Here is a 21,284-nt window from a genome sequence, read left to right on the forward strand (position 1 = left end):
GGAAGCATCTAGTCCCTTTCTTAGACCGAAAAAATATTCGTATTACGCTGGCTTTTCCCCTAACTGTTTGGACAGTGAGAAATCTTATTCTGATTTCTCACCTAAATTTATTCATGGATGGTTTATGACCTTTTGCTGATATTGTCCTTTCACCTTAAATAGCAGTTTCTCTTCCTTCAAGTTAAATCTCCTGATACCTTGAAAGAGAGCAATTTTATCACCTCTTCTCCTTCATTTTATTAGGCTAACAAGTTGAGCTCTTCTAGTTGACTCTTGTAAAAAGGCTAGCTTTTCTCTGATGATCCAACTAGCCTGAGCCAGTTTCAGTTTGAATTCACCATCCTTGACCTCAATTTTGGGTGACAAGGATTGCATAGTATTCCACATATGGTCTCACCAGACTGCGCACAGGGACCCTTAGCCCTCTTGAAGCCCTTAGAGATGCTTATGGAGCCCCCTTGTTTGCAGGGTGGTCCTGCAAGATGGAGGACTCCAATTGGTTTCAGCATTGGGGTTTTAAAGATTTGATCCCTCTCTCAAGGAAGTCACCATTAAGATTCACATTGATTGCCAGGGTATGTGTCCAAGACTTAATAAGTCTTGTTGCTCCGTGCCAGAGGTGGTGAACTCCTTTGATGTGATAAATCACATGCCAAAAGCATGATGTGTCTGATGAGAGGAAGAGTTCCCGGAGCGTGTGAGCGTCAGTAATTAAGATGGGTTGTCTCCATCTGCCTGCCCTTTGCATTGCTCAAGGAATAACAATTGTATAAATATTATTAAATCATTTTTAAAAAAAGAAGAAAAGAAGCAAAACTGAATGCTTGGCTGTCTGGTGAAGGAGGGAAGGAATGCTGTGTCGGGGAGCAGAGGCTGTGCAAGGCCACATAGGACTCCAGCAGCGCGTGATCCTGGTGGAGAGGCATTGGGCACAGCCCGAGCCGTGGGCAGAGTCTGAGATGTTTGAGTCGTTTGACATGGATGGGTGCTTTCAAACAGTGGTTGGGAGAGCCCTGTCACAAGGCGCAGGAGGAACCTCCCTTTCATCGCCAGCGATGCTGGGAGCTGCAGCGGAGTCCTGAGGCTGGCTGGAGATCAACCAGAGATCCTGCACAATGGAAACAGAACCCTGCTGTTTCCTGATCTAAGCCCTGTAACACAAAACAGATGCAAAGGTCCAGCTGAGATCAGGAAATCTTTTGTGTGCAAAGTGGAGGAAAACGGCAGTCGTGTGTGCCACCAGCCCGAGGAGTCGACGCGAGAAGTCAGGTACGTTTGCCTGAGGAGAGGCCTGGCTCGGAAGGGGAAGGGGCTATGTGCCTTGTATAAGGTATAACTTAGCTTTCTGGAGTGGGCCCAGGTGCTAACAGGAAGGAGTAGTGCCCCAGGAATAAAACAGAGGCAATGCAGCCTGCTTGCGTTTCTGAACTTAATATCCTCCAAGCTCTGCCCTCTGGGGTTTCTGAGGCTGAATTAGACCTGCTCTACCTTGTCTTCCCCCCTTCCTGTGAAGGTGCACGGATGACTGATGGTCAAGTGAGTCAAGTAGCATGCGTATGGTATGACCTACATCCATCAGATGGATGCTGGGCCAGATTCAGTGCACAGTCCCGTTGCCTCCGGCCCTGTGCTGCAGAGGGCCCTTCTGCAAGTGGCCGCCTCCCGTGTTGCAGCGGTGGAAGCTGCTAAACGAAGCAGGGGGAAATCAGGCACAAGCTGTGCAATTTACAGATGATCTGTGTACCTGCTAGTTTGTAACAGATGTTTTCCTTCATGTGACCATTTGTGAGCTGCTTCCTAGTTGCAGTCTGTAACAGTTGTAAGGCTCAGGAGTGAGTGATATCTTACACCTGTACAGAGCAATATTCCTGCATGTCAATTTGAGTTGCAATTCCAGAAATCTCTCCTTACACAGTTTTGTATCCACTGCAGACGACAGCAAAATAAGACTGCATAATGCTTGCGGCACATACTTCAGAAATGCTAGAAGAGGGGAACTGCTGGAACTGAATTGGGTTCACATAGCAGAATCACAGAATAGTTGAGGTTGGAAGGGACCTCTGGAGATCATCTAGTCCAACCTCCCTGCTCCAGCAGGGTCACCTAGAGCACATTGCACCGGATTGCATCCAGGTGGGTTTTGAATATGTCCAGAGAAGAAGACTCCACAATTTCTCTGGGCAACCTGTTCTAGTGCTCTGTCACTCATGCTTATAACTCTGTGCCCTCAGAGGGGTTGCGAAAGAAGGTAGGAAAATTCAGCAGGCAGATCTGCCCCTCGATAGATTTACTTGTGCTTGCAGCATTAGTATCACTTCCAGCATAGATGTTGGTATTTAGCTTGTAACTCGGGCTATTCTTGTTATCCGTAGACGTGCCTGCTTCCTCTGCAATGTCCCAAATTCTTGGCCACAATGACTTCCTGTGGAAGTCAGCTCCACGGTTTAATTATGCATTGTGCAAAACCAGTGTTTCCTCCTGTAAGCCTGTGCCAGGTGGTGTCAGCAGCACAAAAAAAGCTGGGTTCGATTATGCTAGGGCTGCTTCTGAACAACAAAACAGCAGCAGTGCTCAACTAGCACTGGCTCAGGTTGTGTTTGGCTTCTCCAGTATCTGACGGATGAAAGGACAGCAAGTCAGCGGATGAATGGGAGTGTGATTCCTTCCGTGAAGGAGAAGGAGGTGTCTCTCTCAGAAAGACTGTGCATCTTTCCTGGCTCCTCCAAGCCATACCAGTGGGCCTACAGGCTGGTACTTCTGGTTCTGTTCTGTTATGCAACAGACAAACTTTGGAGAGACCCTTTCCCCTGGGATGTGGTGCTTTCTCAAGTAACCGAGATCTTTTGGTAGCCTGGGGTTTGTCTGCCTAGGGCTAGAGGTTGGAGTGATGGCTACCCCTCTGTGATGAGGGAAGGCTCTTGGGTCTGGGAAATCAGTGCTCACCCTGCCCAGCTGGATTGCTTCTGTAGCTGCTGTGTTGACACGCTCCCAGAAATGCCTTTCTCCAGCACTCTGGGGACTGATAATAACGCTGAACCACAGAGAGACCTGTGGCACTCTGAGTCTGCTCCTGTGCTCATTTTGCACTGCGTTCCCATGTGGGCACACCTGCAGAGAGATGTGCTAAATGACATTCCCCTGGGAGCTGCTGGAGCGTGCTGTAGTCTGTCGAAAGCTGCTGCTTGCCATCTGTTGTTGAGGTGGGCAGCACAGAGCACAGGACTGTTATAGTTTTAGTGAGGTATCTGAGGATCCAGCATCCTCCCCTATGGCACTGTCCAGACTGGCAGGATCAGACTTCTTGGAGTAGCAAAGATGATATCAGAATTTAAATTTGTTTCCCAGATCCAGCAGAGGAGGAACACATCCTGTGTTCCTAGAGGTCTGGTGAGAACAGGGAGATGTCTCTGTGGTTCTGCCTATGCAGCTGGGTCTGCTGATTTGAGTTTGTTCAAGCCCAAACTTTAGGGATTTCTACACGGAGGGTTGTATTTGGATCAAGGAAGTTTCATTAGGGAGAAGTTGTTGCACCTTCAGTGTGTTAGCACAGACTCACGTCTTTTTCCCACACGGTCTGAATGGATCAGGCATGGCCAAGGTTTGTTGTGCTCCTGCCCAATAGTGTGAGCTTGGTTCAGTGGGGCTTCCTAGGATCCAGCTGGGCTAGGGATGGCCAACACAGATGGAAAATGCGAGTATGGGCAATGGGGGTACAACCAACCTACTGTGACAAGAATCTCAAGAAGAGATTTTAAGATAGCACCTGCATTTTGGAGACAGTAGAGGTAAATGACAGGAGTTTTGGGGTGATGATTGCGCTAGGATGGAGGATGAGCAGTTCTGTTTGAGGAGATGCATAGGGCAACAGGAGGTGCGGGGGGACATTACTTGAGGCATGCATGCACTGGAAATCGGGGACTTTCAAGGCAGGCCAAAAGTAGGGAGCAGTGAGAAGGCAACGGATATCCCGTGTGTTAGATGAGGCAAACAGGCATTTTTCCATATGTAGCTTCAAAGAACTGAGACAAAACAGAAGTCAACAAAATTTCCTCTGAGACTCGGCTCTAAATAACAAGATCGTACTGGCCCGTTCAGATCTCCTGGCCGCCTTATGTGAAAGGGCATAAAGTAAAACTCACTATAGTTAAGTTGGAAATTTAGGACAAGGTCAGGAGAGAGGGAGGAGACTTCTCTGGGTAGCGGCTGTGAGACAGCTCTGGTGAGTGCAAGGGAGGGTCCTGCCAGCAGAACCTGGGTCTGACCCACCTTTGCCATGTGCACAGTGTGAAATTTTTCTTCCCTCTTGGGTTGTCAAATTCATGCCCAGCTAACCGACAAATCCATCCCTTCAGAGATCAATTACAGTGTCTGGCTGCAAAGCCTGGAAATCCAATTAACTCCCAAATATATATATTTTTTCCTGTTTAAAAGAAGGGAAGGGGAGGGGGAGAGAGAGATGAAAAGAGAGAAATAGATTGAAACGGGGGCATAAATCAACTCGAAAACATTCCAGACATTAAAACAAACAAGGCCGAATTTCAACTTCATTTTGGTTTTTTTTTTTTGGTTCTTTCTTCTTCTTCTTCTTCTTCTTTTTTTCTTTTTTGGAACCTCTGTCATTGATTTATTTTGTTGCCCTGGTTTAAACCTCATTTTTGTCTTTGTTCAGTTTCTGAATCGCTTGATGTCCCTGGAGTGGAGCTCTGGGGCCTGATGCCTCCTAGCAGTGACTCCTAGTACAGCACTCTCCCCACTTAGGTCTTCATCCCTTTTGCAGAGCTGTGATCAGCTCACCTGAGATTTGAGGAGGTTAAATGGTTGCCGTTTGGTAGGGCATTTGCGGACTGATGAAAATTGTTGCCCAGCCATTTCTAGATCCAAATGGGGTTGGGAGTTTGGATGAAGAACTTAACTTCCAGTGAGGAAATAACTCTGCTTTTTCATCACAAACTTCTGGGAGGTTTTGGGGTTTTTTTTTTTTTTTGATTGTTTGTTTGTTTTTTGTAGCCCTCAGAACTGGCTGTTGAAATTTAACCTCTCTGTCTTGATCTCACATTCTTTATCTTTTAGGGGACATAACCCATTCCAACACTGTGTTCTCCGGTTTACCAAGGGCTTAAAGAAAGCTCTTCTCTACAAGGTCAAGGATGGTGAGCTCTCTAGCTTCAGAAACTAGTCGGCCAGTGAATAAGCCTAGCAAGCGGTCTGTGATATGATTGATTGTAGAAACAAGTGACAGGTTCATGTATGGATGTGTGCTTGCCTGAACTTTGGGAACAAGCCATGCAATGTACACGTGAGATGTGGTAAAAATCCCCTTTGCCCCAGCATGACCCTCTGCTGCCACTCAGCCTGATACCTTGGCTAGTGGTACCAAAGTTTTTCTGGGATTTTGGGCCTGGCCCCACTGGCACACGGTAATGCTTCTGGTGACTCTAGCTTGTTGTTATTGTGCTAAAGCTGTGCATGAGTTACTGGGTGCAGAGGTAAGGGTGATGGATAACCTTGTCTTCGTTTTGAGGATCTCATCTTAAAGAGGAATGCAAGCACTGTCAGTCCTATATTTTAGCTTTGCTCTTGATTTTGGTCAGCCAGTGGTATTACTCAGGGGATTCAGTAGGAGCATTTTTGCTTAAATAGGCTCTTTTGACTCTCAGATCTCCACTGTTTGGCTGGAGACGCTTTGGGGGTAGGGATGCAGGCACCTAACCCACGGTCAATTAGTGTCACTGACAGATACCTATACAGCAGTTGTGGATGGTCAAGGGCTGGGCAGTGAGAGTAATTGCATGGAGGTGTCAAGTCCTGGTCTCTGAGGCTGAAGAACCTCTACTCTCACTCAGGCAACAGGGATTTGAACCTGAAGCATCTGTACTTTTGTCTGTAGTCCCTCTTCCTCTCCTTCAAGAGGCTTTAATTCTCATTCCTGAGTAGAATGAATAATCCTTTGGGGCTGTTGTGAAAAGGAATTATCACTCTTCCTTCAGCTCTATCAGAAACTCTTCAAGAGGCAGTTAACAAATAACCTTCCCTTGGGATAAATTAGCTCCCAATCCCAGTTCAATAGCTGCTCATTTTAAGATGTCCTTGTTACCTTGTGTGAGTGGCTGATCTTCCTTTGAATCCTGCTGTGTTTTCAGACCCCGTGATTGCTACAAGCAATCATGAGTTCCACATTAGCAGTTCATGCACTGATTGCACTGAGCAGTCCCACACAACCTTTTGTGAAAAGTTTTTGAAAGTTGAGCTCCATGCTATGCTATCAGAAAGCTACACAGGTCTCACTCCATCACATATTCTGGCAAACTGACACTTCAAATGAGAAGTAGTTTCCAGGAGCTAGGGTGCAAAAGAAGATCTGTGCTTCCGGGTTCCAGCTTTAGAAAGAAAATCTTGCTGGCATTGTCAAGGAAACACGGTTCTGGTGCAGAGTTTTCCAGCTGAGCCTCCAGGCAGCCTGAAGCAAAGGCTCTGAGACGTGCAAATAGTGGTCCAAATTGATCTTTTTTTTTTATTATTATTTTCTCCCACTCGACAGCCACTCGACAGCATTGCAGAGTAGGAAGGAGGCATCAGAATAGCTTAGAAGAGAAGAGAACCTGCATCAGAAAGAAACCGAGCTGCCATCTTGTCTTGCCTGGGCCATCCAGTGAGAGAACCGTTCCCAGCTTCTTCAAAGACTCTCTCTGATGTTTCAAAATTGTTGCCACTGTTTGCAAAAAATAAGATAATAATTAATAAGCCTCAGCAGAACTGAAACAAGTAATTTTGCAAGGGTGCTTTAATGTGTGTCTTTGGCTTTGAAGACCATTGTGAGATTTTTATTTGCTCTCACACTAGCAGCAGCAGCAGCTCTAGTATAAGGTATCCTATGTCAATTAAATCTCTTTAATCAAATACTGATGGAGAAAATGTTCAAAACATTTGAAGAATGACTCCTAAAAGCTGCTACTTGACTGTGAGTGAATTCATCCAGAGATTGGTCTGCCAGGCTGGCATGCAATATAGTCTCAGTAGCCTTCATTTCCAAAGCTGCCGGCTAACTACAGTGGTGGGTATCAAGAGAAATCTGTATTAAACAGGACAGAGCAGGCTGTGGCCAGTTCTTTTCCAGGAGGTATTGCCCCAGAAAACCTTCCTTGTAGACAAAACTCAGTATTCAATATATCAATCCATATCGACATTTCAAATTCCTATATCCCAAATTCATGGGGATTAGGTCTCTTAATTTGAAATGTGAAACTAGGCTAGAAATCATTGCTGTGCAAATTGTGTAGTTTTTTTTTTTTTTCCTGTTTCATGGCTGAACTGGACTTCAAAAGAATAAATAAAATCAGTTCTGCTAGCCCCCAGTGAGGAGTGTGCATTTTGGAGAAAGAAAGAAAAAATTAACCAACCCAATATTTTATTCAATCCAGAGTGAAGCATTTCAATTTTGGGGAATTCAGCTAATTTTCTTACTTCTCAAAATAGGTCAACTTTGAAATAGAAGTGTTATATTGAAACAAAAAGTTGAATAGACCTGTTTCAAAAATGTAAAATTATATATATATATATATATATATATACATACATATATATATATACATATAATACATATATATGTATTTATATGTATGTGTGTATATATTTGGGAATTTAACAAGCTTTTGAATGGAAAGAAAGCATCCAAGCTATTTAGAATTAAATTAGACTTGGATTTGGGGCAAGTTTTCAGTCTTCATAAACTGATTTTTTTCATTTAAAGCAGTCTCCTTTCTCCATACTCTCCTCAGAAGTTCCTTTTCCCAGCCACAGCTGGGAAATATATAGTTATAATATAGCTGGAATATAACTAGAGCAATTATAGCTATACTGTGTCATCTAATTGATTTTTTTTTTCTTTCCCCAGGCTCTTCAGACATCCAGGCGCATTCACTTGGGAGTATTAGTGTTTGGGACTGAGGTATGGAAAACCAAAGCTTGTACTGTGGGAACTATTATCATGGGAGATTTATTCCAGCAACCCACTCCGCTCCTATAGGACTTTTCAAACCTCTGTCTTTTTTCTCCCATTCTACTGAAGATGTCGTATACCACATCTTCCTTCCATTACCAACAATCTTACAAAATAGCCTCCTCTCTTTTCTGATTGTTTTTCTGTATTTCTGTACCTTCTCTCTTTGCTACATTGGTTATGTATGTGTAAGTAGTAAGTTAGTCTCCATTCTCGCTCAGGGGGGTTGTGTTCCTAACTGTTTATTGAGTAATAAAAAGAGAAAATTACAAGTCGTTGCCCAGGGATAATGTGCTAATAATTTTATGACTGGACAAACTGTTGGAACAGCCCACAAATGGTAGAAAGCCGAAAACCTCGTATCCATTGCAGATAGAGCCCCTCAACCCCCCCAAGGAGATAAAGCCTTATTTCTGGTGATCCACGTTGATGGAACAACTGTGATCTATTAAAAAAAATGCTTCAGGGATAGGTTGGGTGATCAGTAATACTTTCAGAATAAAAGTGGCAGATAGGCTTTTTGGAATGTGTTTAGAAGTTAGTGCTACAGCGAATGAATGGAGCAGATCACCATGTCTGCACGTGCTCAGATTCACACCACCCACAGCTGCAGAGCAGGAGATGGGGTTCTTGGGAAAACTAGTATGAAAGAGTGTTAATGCTATAAAATAAACACAAGTCATCCCAAGACAGCAAAGGATTTAGGCTTCTTTAGACATTGCCTAATTATATGGCGCTCAAGCCCAGTGAGTAGTAGCCCAAATCTAGTGTTGCAGCGCACAGGGAATTCTCTGCAGAATAAGAATCTTCCGCTACAGGGTAACCATTGGTAAAACCAACAGTGAAGGTCGGTACAACTGTAAGGTCCATAGTAACTTTCCAGTGATACAGATGTCAATGGAGAATTGGGTCAGAAGGACCTTTGAGGAGTCTTACTCTATACCCGTCTTCCATGAGGCAAGATGAGCTGTACCTATTCCAAACCAGCAGCAGATCCAGCCATTGAAGTGGGCAGGAAGCCATGTAACTGGGAGTAGTTGTTCTCAGCTGCCAAGACCTCACATTTGTATGTTATTTGTATTTAGTGATGCAGATAAAATCTCATAAACTAGTCTCCATCCTGCTTTACTGCTGATTTAATGGTTACAGAAAGAGCTTGACTCTTTATTAAAACATTAGACAGTAAAGTTTAACAATAGACAGTAAAGTGTTTTGTTTTTCCATCCTTCTAATTGTTAAAGCAACATCAAATTGGGCTGGAGAGGGAATGTAACCTCTAACCTCTCTATCCAGGGATGATGGCACCAGATTGAGGTACGACTGGGCAGTGCTCCTTCCATCAAACAGAAAGGAGAAGTCATGGCTCCTCCGTGCAGGGTAAGCCCAGTATCTGAAGAAGGAAATCCAAAGTATGGCTAGGGCCTCACTTAACTGGGATGTCTCACAGGCCTGGCTAGCTAATGGCAGAAGGGATGCAGCAGGCCAGCTGTCTCTTAAGCCCTCTTTTCTGCCAGGACCACGGGCACCAGCAGTGCTAACTCTCACTGTACAAAGCTTAACAGAGGTATTTGCTTCATCACCCACTTCTCTTTATTCCTTGATAGAATGCACCTCTGCTAAAAGGCCCTGTTGGGGGGGGGCAAGTTCTCCAGCATGTTGCATAAATACGGAAAATCTCTGTCAGCTCTTTTGTCCTGATACCAGCCAAAGCACTCAGCCAGTTCACATCCAGAGCCCATTTGTTAGATGAATTTAAAAGTGTATTTAGGCATCTACCAGATCAGCTGGACATCTGATTCTGAATTATGAAAGTGGGTCCTTCCGTTCTTTTGTAACTTCTGTGGGCAGTGGGATTTTCTGTCTTCACATTACCTCTTCAGGGTGATTCCTAATCTGAGCTGGCTGGCTGGGCTTCTTGTGGAATTGATGGAGAATGATAGGACTTCCTAGGTCAACTTACCCTGTCTAAAGAGTTCACTCCAGAGGTTTGGTCTCTCTTCATAGATTGTAGTGGGACTCCAGATGAGTCTCCTGGGCATTTGACATGTAGACAGGTTAAATAAGAAGTGGCAAATCTTACTTTTAAGCCCTAAAACACTTTTGTAAATTTGACCCTTAGCCTCCAGGGACCTCCTTAGAAAAGCCTGATTGTAATCACAGCAGTCCTGGTGAGGGAAGGTTAATGGGCTTCTTATGCCTTCTAGCTGATGTCTCAGTCCTTACAGAGGTTCCCATCCAGTAGGTGTTTGGAGGATCCTACTGGAGTGTATAAGTGGTTCAGGTGTAGTGGAAGCTTCTCCTGTCCGTTTGTGTTGCAGCAGTGCGTAAAATCCAGGTGCCTCTGGAAGCCAACTTTGTGGGTAAGGAGAATGGGATGAAAGCTAATTCATGAGGGGGCTTTATCCAATGACTTTAGGTGTAAGATCAGACCCCAAATCTGAGAAGAGAGTAAGATGTGTCTTCGCTAGACATGAAGGAGAATGAGATGGAAAGCAAGCGTACAGCAGGTACTGAGAGGAAAAGAAAGAGTTTAATTTGATTGCCTGTGGTCCTGGCATAAAGCAGTATTTGGATAAGCTCAGAACATTAAGAGCTTATTAGGTGCTGAGCTGTTTTTCCAAAGCCCTCACAAAAGGTTTTTGAGAACATAGTTGCCATGGGATAAGAGAAAGGTACTGTTGTGGGCAAACAGGCTCCTTAAACAAGGTGTGAGGGAAAAACGATGCCTTTTCACTCAGAGGGAGGATTACACGTGAAGTCCTCAAGGGAACTGTGATAGGGCTGATAGTGTTCAACATATCCACAGATGATCTGGAAAAGTGAAAAGGGATTAAAAAAAATTTTTTTTGCAAGGGCATAGAATTATTCTGGACAGTGCTAACAAAAATCGCTTGTGAACAAATGCAGAAGGACTGATGGCTACATGATGTAATGGCTGAGGAAACTCGTTGGTAGCTACACATGAGGAAAAATCAAATGCAGCTGTACCTATATGGTGACAAGGTCTAAATGAGCTATTACCTCGCTGGAAGGAGATTGTAGAGGCATTGCAGACTGTTTCTGAAAATGTCAGCAGCAATCACGATGCCAAAGAGAACGTTAGGAATTACAGAGAGGGAAATGGAGAATAAAACAGAGCCTACCATTAAGCTGCTGGATGCATCTATGGTGCACCCACATCTGGAATGATTTGTGTAGTGCTAGTGTTCATGTCTCAGATCGGCATCTACCAGGAAAGATGTGAAAGGGAGCCAGTTACAGAGCAGTAGGACCTCAAAAGATCAGAACACCTTGATCTGAAAAAGAGAGCTGAAAGAGTAAACAGGGCCAAGAAAGCTGTGTGTTGCAGGGGAAGGTGGACATGGGGTTAAATGGACCTCTGTTTTGGCCCAATGCTGTATAGTAAACCCCAGACTTGATTCTCTGTATTTGACCATGCCTCAACAGCATGCCTGTTGAGGAGCACCGGGTTATCCACAAGGCAAGTAAGATGGGTTGGCTTATTTTTCTCCTTCAGGGTCTGCTTCTGAGCGTTCAGTGGGAGGAGTAGAGGGGAGGTTGCATTTTGGTGTTAGGCACATACAAATAAGAAGGCTGTACCTCCCTTAAATGCTCCCCGGGGCGATGGCCAAGGAAGTGTGGGAATGCTGAACAAGGCCTGCACCTGAGAAGTAGGTAACACGAGGCACGCTGGTAAGCAGTGGCACACATAGCCAGACCCTTGTAGCCGTTTAGTCCCGTGTCATCCTTGTCCTGGCCATTCCTGATGAGCCCCCTCTGGCTTAGGAATGGCTGTAAGCCAAATGCCAGAGCAGGAAAGTGTCACTTGTGCATCACTGTCATCTGGGCTGCACTGGATGACAGATTTCCAACCTAAAAGACTTAAGTGGAGCCACCCTGCCTGCTCGGCACTGGGAAATATCCGTATGTCTGAGGATGCAATTCTAGCCCTAGCAATGACAACTCAGTGATTTCTCACTGACTCCAGTGGACTAGAATTTAATTACGAGTTTTAAAGGATCTTAAAAATCAGCTGCAGTATATAACCAGTCTTCTCAGCCTCTGAATACTTCAGCAAGATTGGCAGCACTTAGGTAGGGCCGTGGTTACTGGCAAATTTGTAAGTCAGGCTGGAAATTGGGAAGCCTGGCTGGAATTGAGTCAGACTGGAGAACTGGAATTGCTTCTGGTTGTGACTGCAGTGTGGGGAAAGAGCTCTCTGTGACAAGCTGAATAACAGCAAAAAGTGCTTTGCTTTTGAAGCACTCAAATGCTGTTGATCTATTTCTGTTTGTGCACATGTAGTTTGGAGTGTGTGTTTATGCATGTATGTTTATACACATACATTTACCTCCCCACATGTGCATGCACCAAAATACATGTATTTCCTCAACCTATCTCTTTTTCTAAGTTAGGAAAATACACACAAAAGAATCAAAATATATCCCTTATCATTGCTAAGTCATCAGAAACTAGTATTATATCTACAGGGCATCTTTTTTTCCTGAAACATCCCCACTTCAAGATCCTAATTTAGTGATTCTTTCTGTAGCTCTTTACATTCTATTATTTATAAGAAACAATATTCAGCCCTCCCTTGACAGTATTTGCAGGGCTGCAGAAAGCAGTGCGGCAGAAAGGTGGTAGAACAATTTTGGTTATGTTTCCATAGCTACCTAGCTGCTAAATGTGGTTTATTCCATTATAAAGTCAACCAACACACACACACACGCGCGCACACACACACACACACACTCACACAGGCGCACGCACACAAATCACCAAATGAAGTATGTTCCAACTAATCTCTGGTCTGTCTTATTACAGTCTAATGTTCCTGTGATTTGTATATTTAAAGGGGTACTCGCTGCATAAATAAACGGCAAGACAGCGTTCTCTCTGGGTGTAGCTGGATGATAAACATATTGTTTCTTTCTTGCTCCCCTCTCTGCCGTGTGTGTTCCAGTCGGCCCCTGTAATATTATTATGGATATTTTTACCGAGCGTCGTGCTCCGAGGAAGTGGGAGGTAGGATAGTGTCCTCTCGTGGTAACTAATATCCTTGCAGCCTTCGACCCAGCAGTGCTAACAGCCACCAGTGAAAAAGAACGGGGAAAAGGCTGCCAGGATGCACTAGAACTGCCGGAGCATTTCAGGGGCGAACCTCCTTGGCTGGAGGTTCCTACTTCTGCAAGCAAGTGCAAAGCGAGGTCTGCAGTTTACATTCCCCTGGCATGGGAGAAAGCTGGAGAGGGAATTCCAGCCCTGTGCCTGCTAACTGTGCACAATTCAGTGCACTGAGCTGGAGGCAGCTGGTGGCACTCCGTTTCTCAGGCCCATCACTGATTTCAATAAGGTGAAGGAGAGTACAAGAAAATGAAGCATTGGAATAAGAAGTGGGATTAGCTTTCTAGAGCAGGGCAAGTTCATCTTATCAAAGTGCATCTCTCTAGAGGTAGCTGTACTGCTGCTGTCTTTAGATAATGATCGTGGTTAGCGACCATCCCATAGGTTGTCTTCATAGGTAACAACACTTGATTCCAACTGGATAGGAGAGAGGGACTGAAGACAGAGAAGAACGGGTTCAAGGTGACCTTCCGAAATCTTGTCCTGTCACCTTGGGAGCCACGTAAATTCTTCCTATTCCTGGTGACAAAGGAGATCTGCAGCTTGGCCATGGCAGATGGCTATGGATGTGTGGCTGTCCATAAGAAAATAAGGCAAAGGTGAGGACACATCCAACATCACTTTCCTGCCTTAAGGATTATCTGGAAGTGAGTAAGTGATAAATAAGGAGGGTGAGTATCTTCAGTTACAGCATTTAACTGATGTCCATCTGTCACGACCTGACTGTCCAACTCTGGTCCTTTGCCATACTGGTACAGTGTCAGCAACCGTGTTGGTCGCAGTGGCCTCTGTGGTGATAGGAATGTGTGTAGTGTAGTTTGTGGATGAATCAAGCTTAGTTTTTCTGGTTTCCTTCTGCTTTGTGGTTTATGACTGGCCTTCCAAGATGCCCAGCTGGTGGCAACATTCAGCAGAAGAATGTGAGGTGGGCCCAGCTTGACCAAATCAGAGCTTCTGAATCTGTCCTGGGGTCTTCCTACTTTACACTGTACTTATTCTGAGGACAGCTTGTGCTGTTACTTGCCAGTCAGTGTGTCCCAAACTAGTGACTGCTTGGGCATTGAGCAAAGTAATTCAGCAGTAGAGCTGTGCCAGAGCTTTCTTGCTCCTGTGAGTGTGGTTGACAATTACTGATTGTTTCTGTGCCTTGCCCTCCAAAATGCCTGCTCCGTGGCATCAGCTGGTTACTCATTTTCTCTGTCCCTGTTGCATTTTGCTCTCTCTATTACTGCCGAGTAGGAAATGCAGTTGTAGTGTTGCCTTTTCCTCCCACACAGGAGTCCTGGCTCAAGGGCATGAGATCAGTTATAGATCCCAGTAAAAGGGTCTCATAAGCAGCTTTTTTTCAGTGTTGGTGGATGGAGGAGAGATATGAGGTGGAGAATTTTTGTGTCAAAGTATTTTTTCTGGCTGGAAACAAAATGGAGAGAGAGAAAAAATGTTGCTGAAAATGAGAACATATTTTTTATTGACATCTGTAACCAGGTGCAAAATAAATAATTATTGTAAAAAGCCAAAAAACAAACAAACAAAAAAAACCCCACTGACCATCCTTCATCTGCACAAATTCTTTCACTGTGTTTTTACAGATTCCCTTTGCTCTGCAAGGCTGCCTGGGGTCCGTGAAGGTGCTGGCTGGAAATCAGTCATGAATGCATGCTTCTGGAGTGTTCTCTTTGTACTACATGGAGCAGAATGGAATGCTGGAGAGATGTCCCAGTTAGCAGAGAACTTGAGACAAGTTTCCACGGTTCACCTCGTCCCCATTCAAGTTCTGCCAGCGCAGGAGCAAGTATTTGCAAGGAGCTCATGTCTCTAGCGTGTCCCATGAAAACCTCCCCTGGTTTTGTGGGGAAGATGCTCCCATCACTTCTTGAGAGCTATTTCTCTAGTGCTAAGGTGTTAATGATGCTCATTCCCAAGCCAGCCCCTTCGACCGTGTGATGTTGGATCCCTTTTTGCTCCCTGAACTTGCTGGCTTTCGGTGGCTGTGGTACCAGCTGCTGTCCTCCAAGCAGTCATATCCTTTCACGGACTTGTTTTTTCTCGCGTAGTTACTGTATTTTTCACGCCTTTCTGATGCCCACAGAGCCCAGATCATAGAGCTGGTTTGAGCCAGGCTGGTGAGCATGAACTGCTCATGAGCTCATCAGCTCAGGTGTTGGTTGTGCAGGAGCAAAGGCGTATGTGTGTAAAGGAGAAATCTGAAACCTTGTAAATAACAACAGCGGCAACAGACCATGACTGTATTATTTTTCTCCACAATGTGTAATCCAGCAGTGGGCTGAGAGACACCATCATTAATATGGGTGCCTAATTTATGGCCAAGGCATGAACAAATTCATTGCTGACTTCCCTCAGCATTTAGAAACATTTGTCATTGTTGCTTTCTATTGGACCAGGAAGGGCTTATGCTAGAATCGATTCCCAGTGGCAGTGGTGCTCTCCAGTTCCATCGTTATGTACTATTAATAAACAATTATCATTATCAATAATCATAATAATCATCATGCCACTGTTTCCAAGGCAGGCTTTGCTGTCTTTTGAATTGGCAGTCTTTCATCTCCAGCTCAGCAACAGGCAGATGCCTAGAGGTCAGAGTGTTTTGCTAGGTCTGTAGTGACAGGTAATAATCTGAATTTTACAATATCCTCCAAGGATCACACTCTGGGCCCTCACCTAGCAAGAATCATGCAGGCAGGTAGCACAGAGCAAATTCTCCCTGCTTTCCCCCTCCCCCCCCCCATTTAGTCACCTGCACCATGCAGAAGACTCAGGGGACCTGGCAGAATCTTTGGTTTTGGTTTACTGCATGCTGTGAGGAATGAGGGGTTTTCCTTCTCATTGCCCTAGAAAATAGCAGTGTTGCTAAAGAATGCAGCCTCCATGTAGCAAAGACATGACTGGCTGAAATATTCATCAAGACCTCCTCTCTGGATTAAGGAGGGTTTTTTTGTTGCTGTAATTGGTTCAGTATTTGACAGCTAAAATTCAAATAGAAGCTTAAGAGCTTAAACAACGAAACGTGAGGATGTGTTGGCATGGATGGGCCATCTTGCTTCTTCCTTGAGCACACGTGGAGCTCTGCTTGGCATTAACCTGCGGAGAAAATCTAGGCCTCCGCATTAAAAGGTAATCGAATGAGTTAATGCATCAGTGGTCCTCCCTGAGGCTGGGGTCAGAGAGGGGTCTCCAAAGGCAAAGCCACCTGTGGTGTCATGGTTGCACACCCTCGTTCCAGCTGCACAGCGTTGCTGGAAAATAATTGTAGGTAACTGCCCAGCACTTGGAGAAGCTCTTTGCTATTCAGCATCTGCAGTCAGTTGCTGTCTGCTCCTTTGCTTGAGCGAGTCTGAATCCCAATGAATCCTTGCTGTCCTCTGCCTCTGCCTTCGTCTCTCTCGTTTGATCTCCGTCACTCTTGGCTGCCTCTTATCCTTCTCTGTCAGTTGTAGCAGCTCTTTTTCTCTCCCTCAATGTGTTGTTCTCTCTTCCCAGCTCGTATCACAGAGCAAGTTTCCAAAGCAATAAGCTCGCATCCCACCTCTTCCTTGGTTGCTTCCCTTCTTGTAGGTAGGTAGTGTAAGAAGCCGTCGTTGACCAAGAAGCCAAACAAGACCCACAAATAGATTGCTTTCTGGCAAAAGTGACTTTTTCTGTCCACCATGGAAACAGTTGCCCACAGGGTTCTTGTGTTACCGGGGAATAGGGGCCATTTAAAACCAGGATGGTGAAGTGAAGCTCAGATCAAGTCCCTGCTGGGCACTGCCTATTTTATACCCTTTCCCTTCCTATTAGTGCCACAAAAGAAATGAGGATTCTTCATTTGAGGAAGGGCAACTCTTTCCAGGTTTCTGGATCAGATCCTCTGCTGGTGTAAATAAAGTACTAGACTGCTTCACTCAAGCTGCAGCAAGTGAAAAATACTTTTTCTGAAGCATCTTCCTGCTTGTGTTGTTTTTTTCTGTCTTCCTCCAAATGTCATCACTAAAATCCAGATATGCAACTTGCCACACTTTTTCCCTTCCAGTCAGAGAGGGAGAAGTAGCTGGCAAGATAGCTGAGAAACAGCAGATACAGCCAAAACCGTTACACTTAAGTTCTTATAAATAAGGTGCCTCTGACCACGCAGCAAGGAACCTTCAAAGATGTGGGACCTGTGGACCCAGCAGCTTGGGAACATGCCAGATCTAGCTAGAAGGAATGTATTTAAAGCACAGCTCTGCAGCTGGTGTACATGGCTCTGCTGAAGTCCAAACGTCCCTGCTAAGCCCAGTGTCCTGGGTGCATTGCTGCAGGTATGACGGCGTGAGCGTTACAACCGTAGCCTAAGGAACGGAGAATGAAAGGACCTGAGCTGATGAGGTGGTTCTTAAATATTCCCGTGGCTGTTCGGCAGGTAAGCTGGTATTTGAAAACGCCTTCCTCCAAGTGAGCCATCTGTGCTGTTTTCACTCAGAACCGTAACTGTTTAAGGGTCACCTGTTTCCTTTCCTCCAAAGGCTCTTATTCATCTGAGCTATGCAGAGTATCAATTATCTTCCTCATTCCTTGTCTGTACCGACATAGTGATACTGTTACTGCTTCTTATCTTTATTGTTTTTATGCTCTCAGTCACTAGCTCCACATATTCTCTAACAAGGGAATGTGGTTTCCTGATCACCTTCCTTCATTAAGAAAACTTAATTTTAGAGCTGATGGGAAATGAACTGGATTAAAGAGAATAAACTGCCCTAAAACAACCATAAGGTTTCTTGTTGAATTAAGTATTAAATTAATAATCCAATGCTGCACTCAGCCCCCTGTATTTGTGTTAATATTTAATTCAACAAAAGCACGTGTTTCAGAAGATTCCCGTTTGTGTAAAGCCACAGATGAAACTGCAATTTCTGCCTAAACTGGAATAACACATAGCTAACTGTTCTATGGTAAGGAGGAGGAATGGCAGCTCGAAAGCCCTCTGCCTGGAAGGGAGGGGAGGTTTTAGCAGCAGGAAAGTGAGAGGATAGTAGGGCTGCAGAAGACTGCAGATCCTTGTAGCTGGAGGAAGGTTTGACAGCTAGAAAAGAGGCTGAGAAGAGGCACTACACGATGGAAAGCCCAAGAGCAGTAGGTCCTCTTAATGTGGCAACTGGTTTTGAACTGTATTTTGCCCTCGTTGCACTGGGCAACTGTGGAGAGGTAGCAGCAGAGGGCTTTTGGATGTTTGCCACTGGGAGGGAGCTAGGCCAGTGCTGGGACAACAGTCAAGAACAGGTTCTGAGCTGAGAGGTCCACCTCAGCTGTCAGAACTGACCTGCTCCAGGTCACATTTCTTAAAAGTGCCCAGCTTCAATTTTGACTCATTTCCAAATAGTGAAAATATCAGACACCTTGACTCAGACTCAGTCTTTGCCATGGGACACCCGTGGAGGCCTTGCAGCTTCACTGTTTGTATCTGGGAGTTTTCTTCACTGAATCTTCCTGCTAGCAGAAAAGTAGAGCAGTGAAAAAAACACGAAGTTTGAAGTTTAGGTGTGGTCTTGGACCAGACGAGGTTTCAGGCTGGATCGCCTGATAAATTTTCCCGTTATAGCTTCAAACTGTGAATACCAGGCAAGGTTAGCTATGGAATGAACTTTACCAGAATCAGGAGCTAATTCCCTTTTCTAGTGCTGAATCAAACCTGACTGAAGTAGGCCTACACCACTACTGAAGTCCTGGCATTCAGTCTCAGCATCCCAAAGGCAAAGAGAACTAGTTGCCTTGGAGGTTTTGTTTTTCAGCCTGGAAAATCAACTGGGAGGAGCTTGAAAAGTCCTATTCAGCTGTTTCCCAGTTCCAAGGGAGCAGTGGGCAGAGCCTCTTGCAGAGGATAATGCTTCGGTATTGCAGATTAGGGGATAATAGAACAGCCTCTTTTTTTTTTTCCTGGGGTAGCTAAAATGTTGAAGAACAGAATATTGTCTGACATTGCAAGGAGGAAGAAGATGGAGTATCTAACAGTGATCAAGAAAACATAAATGCCTTGGAGGTGGAGTAAGAATAAGTTTTCCAGAGTTCAGCTACATATCCAAACTTCTGTGAACCTTTTGGGGCCTAATTAAATTTGAGGGGCTTCAAAAAAAATCTGCACAGAAGATGATACTTTTTTATGTTAAGAACCTGCTTAATAAAACAGATTACATATAAAATAGAAATACAGGCCCTGCAAAGGAAGAGTGAAAAGACACTAATGAACACTGTCTCAACGTTAATGAATCGTATTAGCATTCCATTACCTGCAAATATTATAAATAGATCAACCAGTTTCAAGTTCCTCTTTCTCCAAAGAACCTGTATGTGATTTCTAAGGTAGCCTGACGTGCGTAGCCTCATTTTGGAGACGGGGAAACTGAAGCAGAAGCATATCACCTGGCTTTATCCTGGCCAGCTGAGCACTGTCCCGCCCTGGGTGTGCTCTCTTGCTGGTTTGAGCTCTCTTGGGAGCTGGCGTTGACGTCTGTGATGGACAAGGCTCAGGCTTAGGGCAGGGTAGAACTACAAGTAATGGGCTGATTTAATGGTAATATTACTAAATACATGTTTGTGGATGGCTCTGTCACCTCAAAGTGCTGCTGTGGAGAAGGGGATTACTGTATTTTATTTGCCCTTAGTTTATAGAGCCTGGCTTTTGGAAGGAAGATGAAAAAGAGACAAAATGCTGGCGTACTGGGGAAGGGAGAGTAGGGATGGGAGGGCATGCCAAATTCACGGACGAGCACTTCTGTCTTATTATTATTTAGATTGATCCTTCATGTAGTCATGATGGGCATGTTTGATAATATTCTGGATAACAAAGTGGGAAGGAGGCGCTACTAATAATTGTAAAGAATGTTAAGAAGGAAGAACTAATGCATTTTAACATATGGACTGGGACTCCTCTCTCCTAACCAATCATATAAAAATTAGGTGCATGCTCATTTTGGCGCACTCTGTAGTCCATGCGGAAGCAAGTTCCTTCTGGAAGACGACTTCCACTATCCCCAAAGAGGTGTATACTATGACAGATGGGTTCAGTTGTTTTCTAGAGATGCCTGTCTCCTCCTATTTTCAATAGAGGGAGCATAGACCATTTTTTTAGTATAAATACTTAACTTTCAGTTGGTGCAGTTAGTAGAGATGAGCCCTCTTCCTTCCTGGGAGAAGTATAAATAACTGTGATTCCGCAAAATTTCGTGATTGTTAATCTTCATTTTTTTAACAGCCCTAGCTGTCAGGAATAGCTGATGTATTTGAAGAAGATGAGTTGTGACTGTAACATGGAGGGAAGAAATGGTGTGTAACTGCTGTTTTCTGCCTGATGGAGAGTGACTGCATTTTCTGGTGTATCTCTACAACTTCGCAGTCCATGTCCAGGCATTTAGAGGTTGCTTAGGAATTGCACTGCCCAGCGTTGCCGGCCTTAGGCGAGTTAGGAGCCTTGTTTCCACGTTCAAGTATGAGCTGTAGTCTTACTGAAAACCAGTGGGACTTCATCTCCTACCCACCTAAATAGTGAAAGGAAATGGATTCGTGGCTCCTAGGCTATGCAGGTACACTGCTGAAAAAAGTACTGAAGTGCACCAGCAAAGAGGGGCAGCATGTACAGCAGACTCTCCTCTGTAAGGTTGGAGCAGCAAATAAAAAGTATTTTCTCTGTCCATTTTCCTGGATGGTTGTTTTCATTTTGCGCCACTGTCTTTTTTTTGTTTGTTTGTTCTGGAGAAGAGTGTAAATCTGTTTTACATCTACTGTTGAGGGAATGTAGCTTCACAGGAGGTGGCAGATCCTGATCATGGGCTACATGGCAGGTTTTGTGGAAGACAAGACCAGCCGTTGTTTCAGGCTGGGTTCATGCTCTGTTCCATCCGCATTTCTTATGCTCGGCTGGGCCACAATGAAAGCATCACTTCCATGAGAGGTGAATTTTATTCCAGGCTGGAGATGCCTGAGTGCCCTTGCAGAGGAGCGGCTGTGTCCTAGAAGAGCTCTGGTTGGCTGTATTGCTGTGTTTTCCATTGCTTTGTGAACAGATGAGGAAAAAAAAAAAAAAAACACACAGATGACTGTTTTGCCATCTTTTACTGCCGCAAGCAAGAGCGAGCAGATTTGTTGTACTGAACGTGTCTCTGCAGGCTTCTGGCAGGTTGTCTGTGGGCCG

At 44.7% G+C, this 21,284-nt stretch overlaps 2 long non-coding RNA genes across 2 annotated transcripts; both read left to right on the plus strand.

Moving 5' to 3' along the window:
- The first annotated feature begins 1,056 nt into the window (after positions 1-1,056).
- Positions 1,057-15,906, plus strand: LOC134144185 (uncharacterized). The gene is made up of 5 exons (XR_009959307.1): positions 1,057-1,269; positions 1,933-2,133; positions 7,892-7,945; positions 9,290-9,373; positions 14,713-15,906. It is a non-coding gene; the product is annotated as an uncharacterized LOC134144185 (long non-coding RNA).
- Positions 15,907-15,957: 51 nt separating this feature from the next.
- Positions 15,958-20,786, plus strand: LOC134144124 (uncharacterized). The gene is made up of 2 exons (XR_009959286.1): positions 15,958-17,522; positions 20,349-20,786. It is a non-coding gene; the product is annotated as an uncharacterized LOC134144124 (long non-coding RNA).
- The last annotated feature ends 498 nt before the right edge of the window (positions 20,787-21,284 follow it).

The sequence above is a fragment of the Rhea pennata genome, chromosome 9, assembly GCF_028389875.1.
Source record: "Rhea pennata isolate bPtePen1 chromosome 9, bPtePen1.pri, whole genome shotgun sequence".
In the NCBI taxonomy this organism is placed as follows: Eukaryota; Metazoa; Chordata; class Aves; order Rheiformes; family Rheidae; genus Rhea; species Rhea pennata.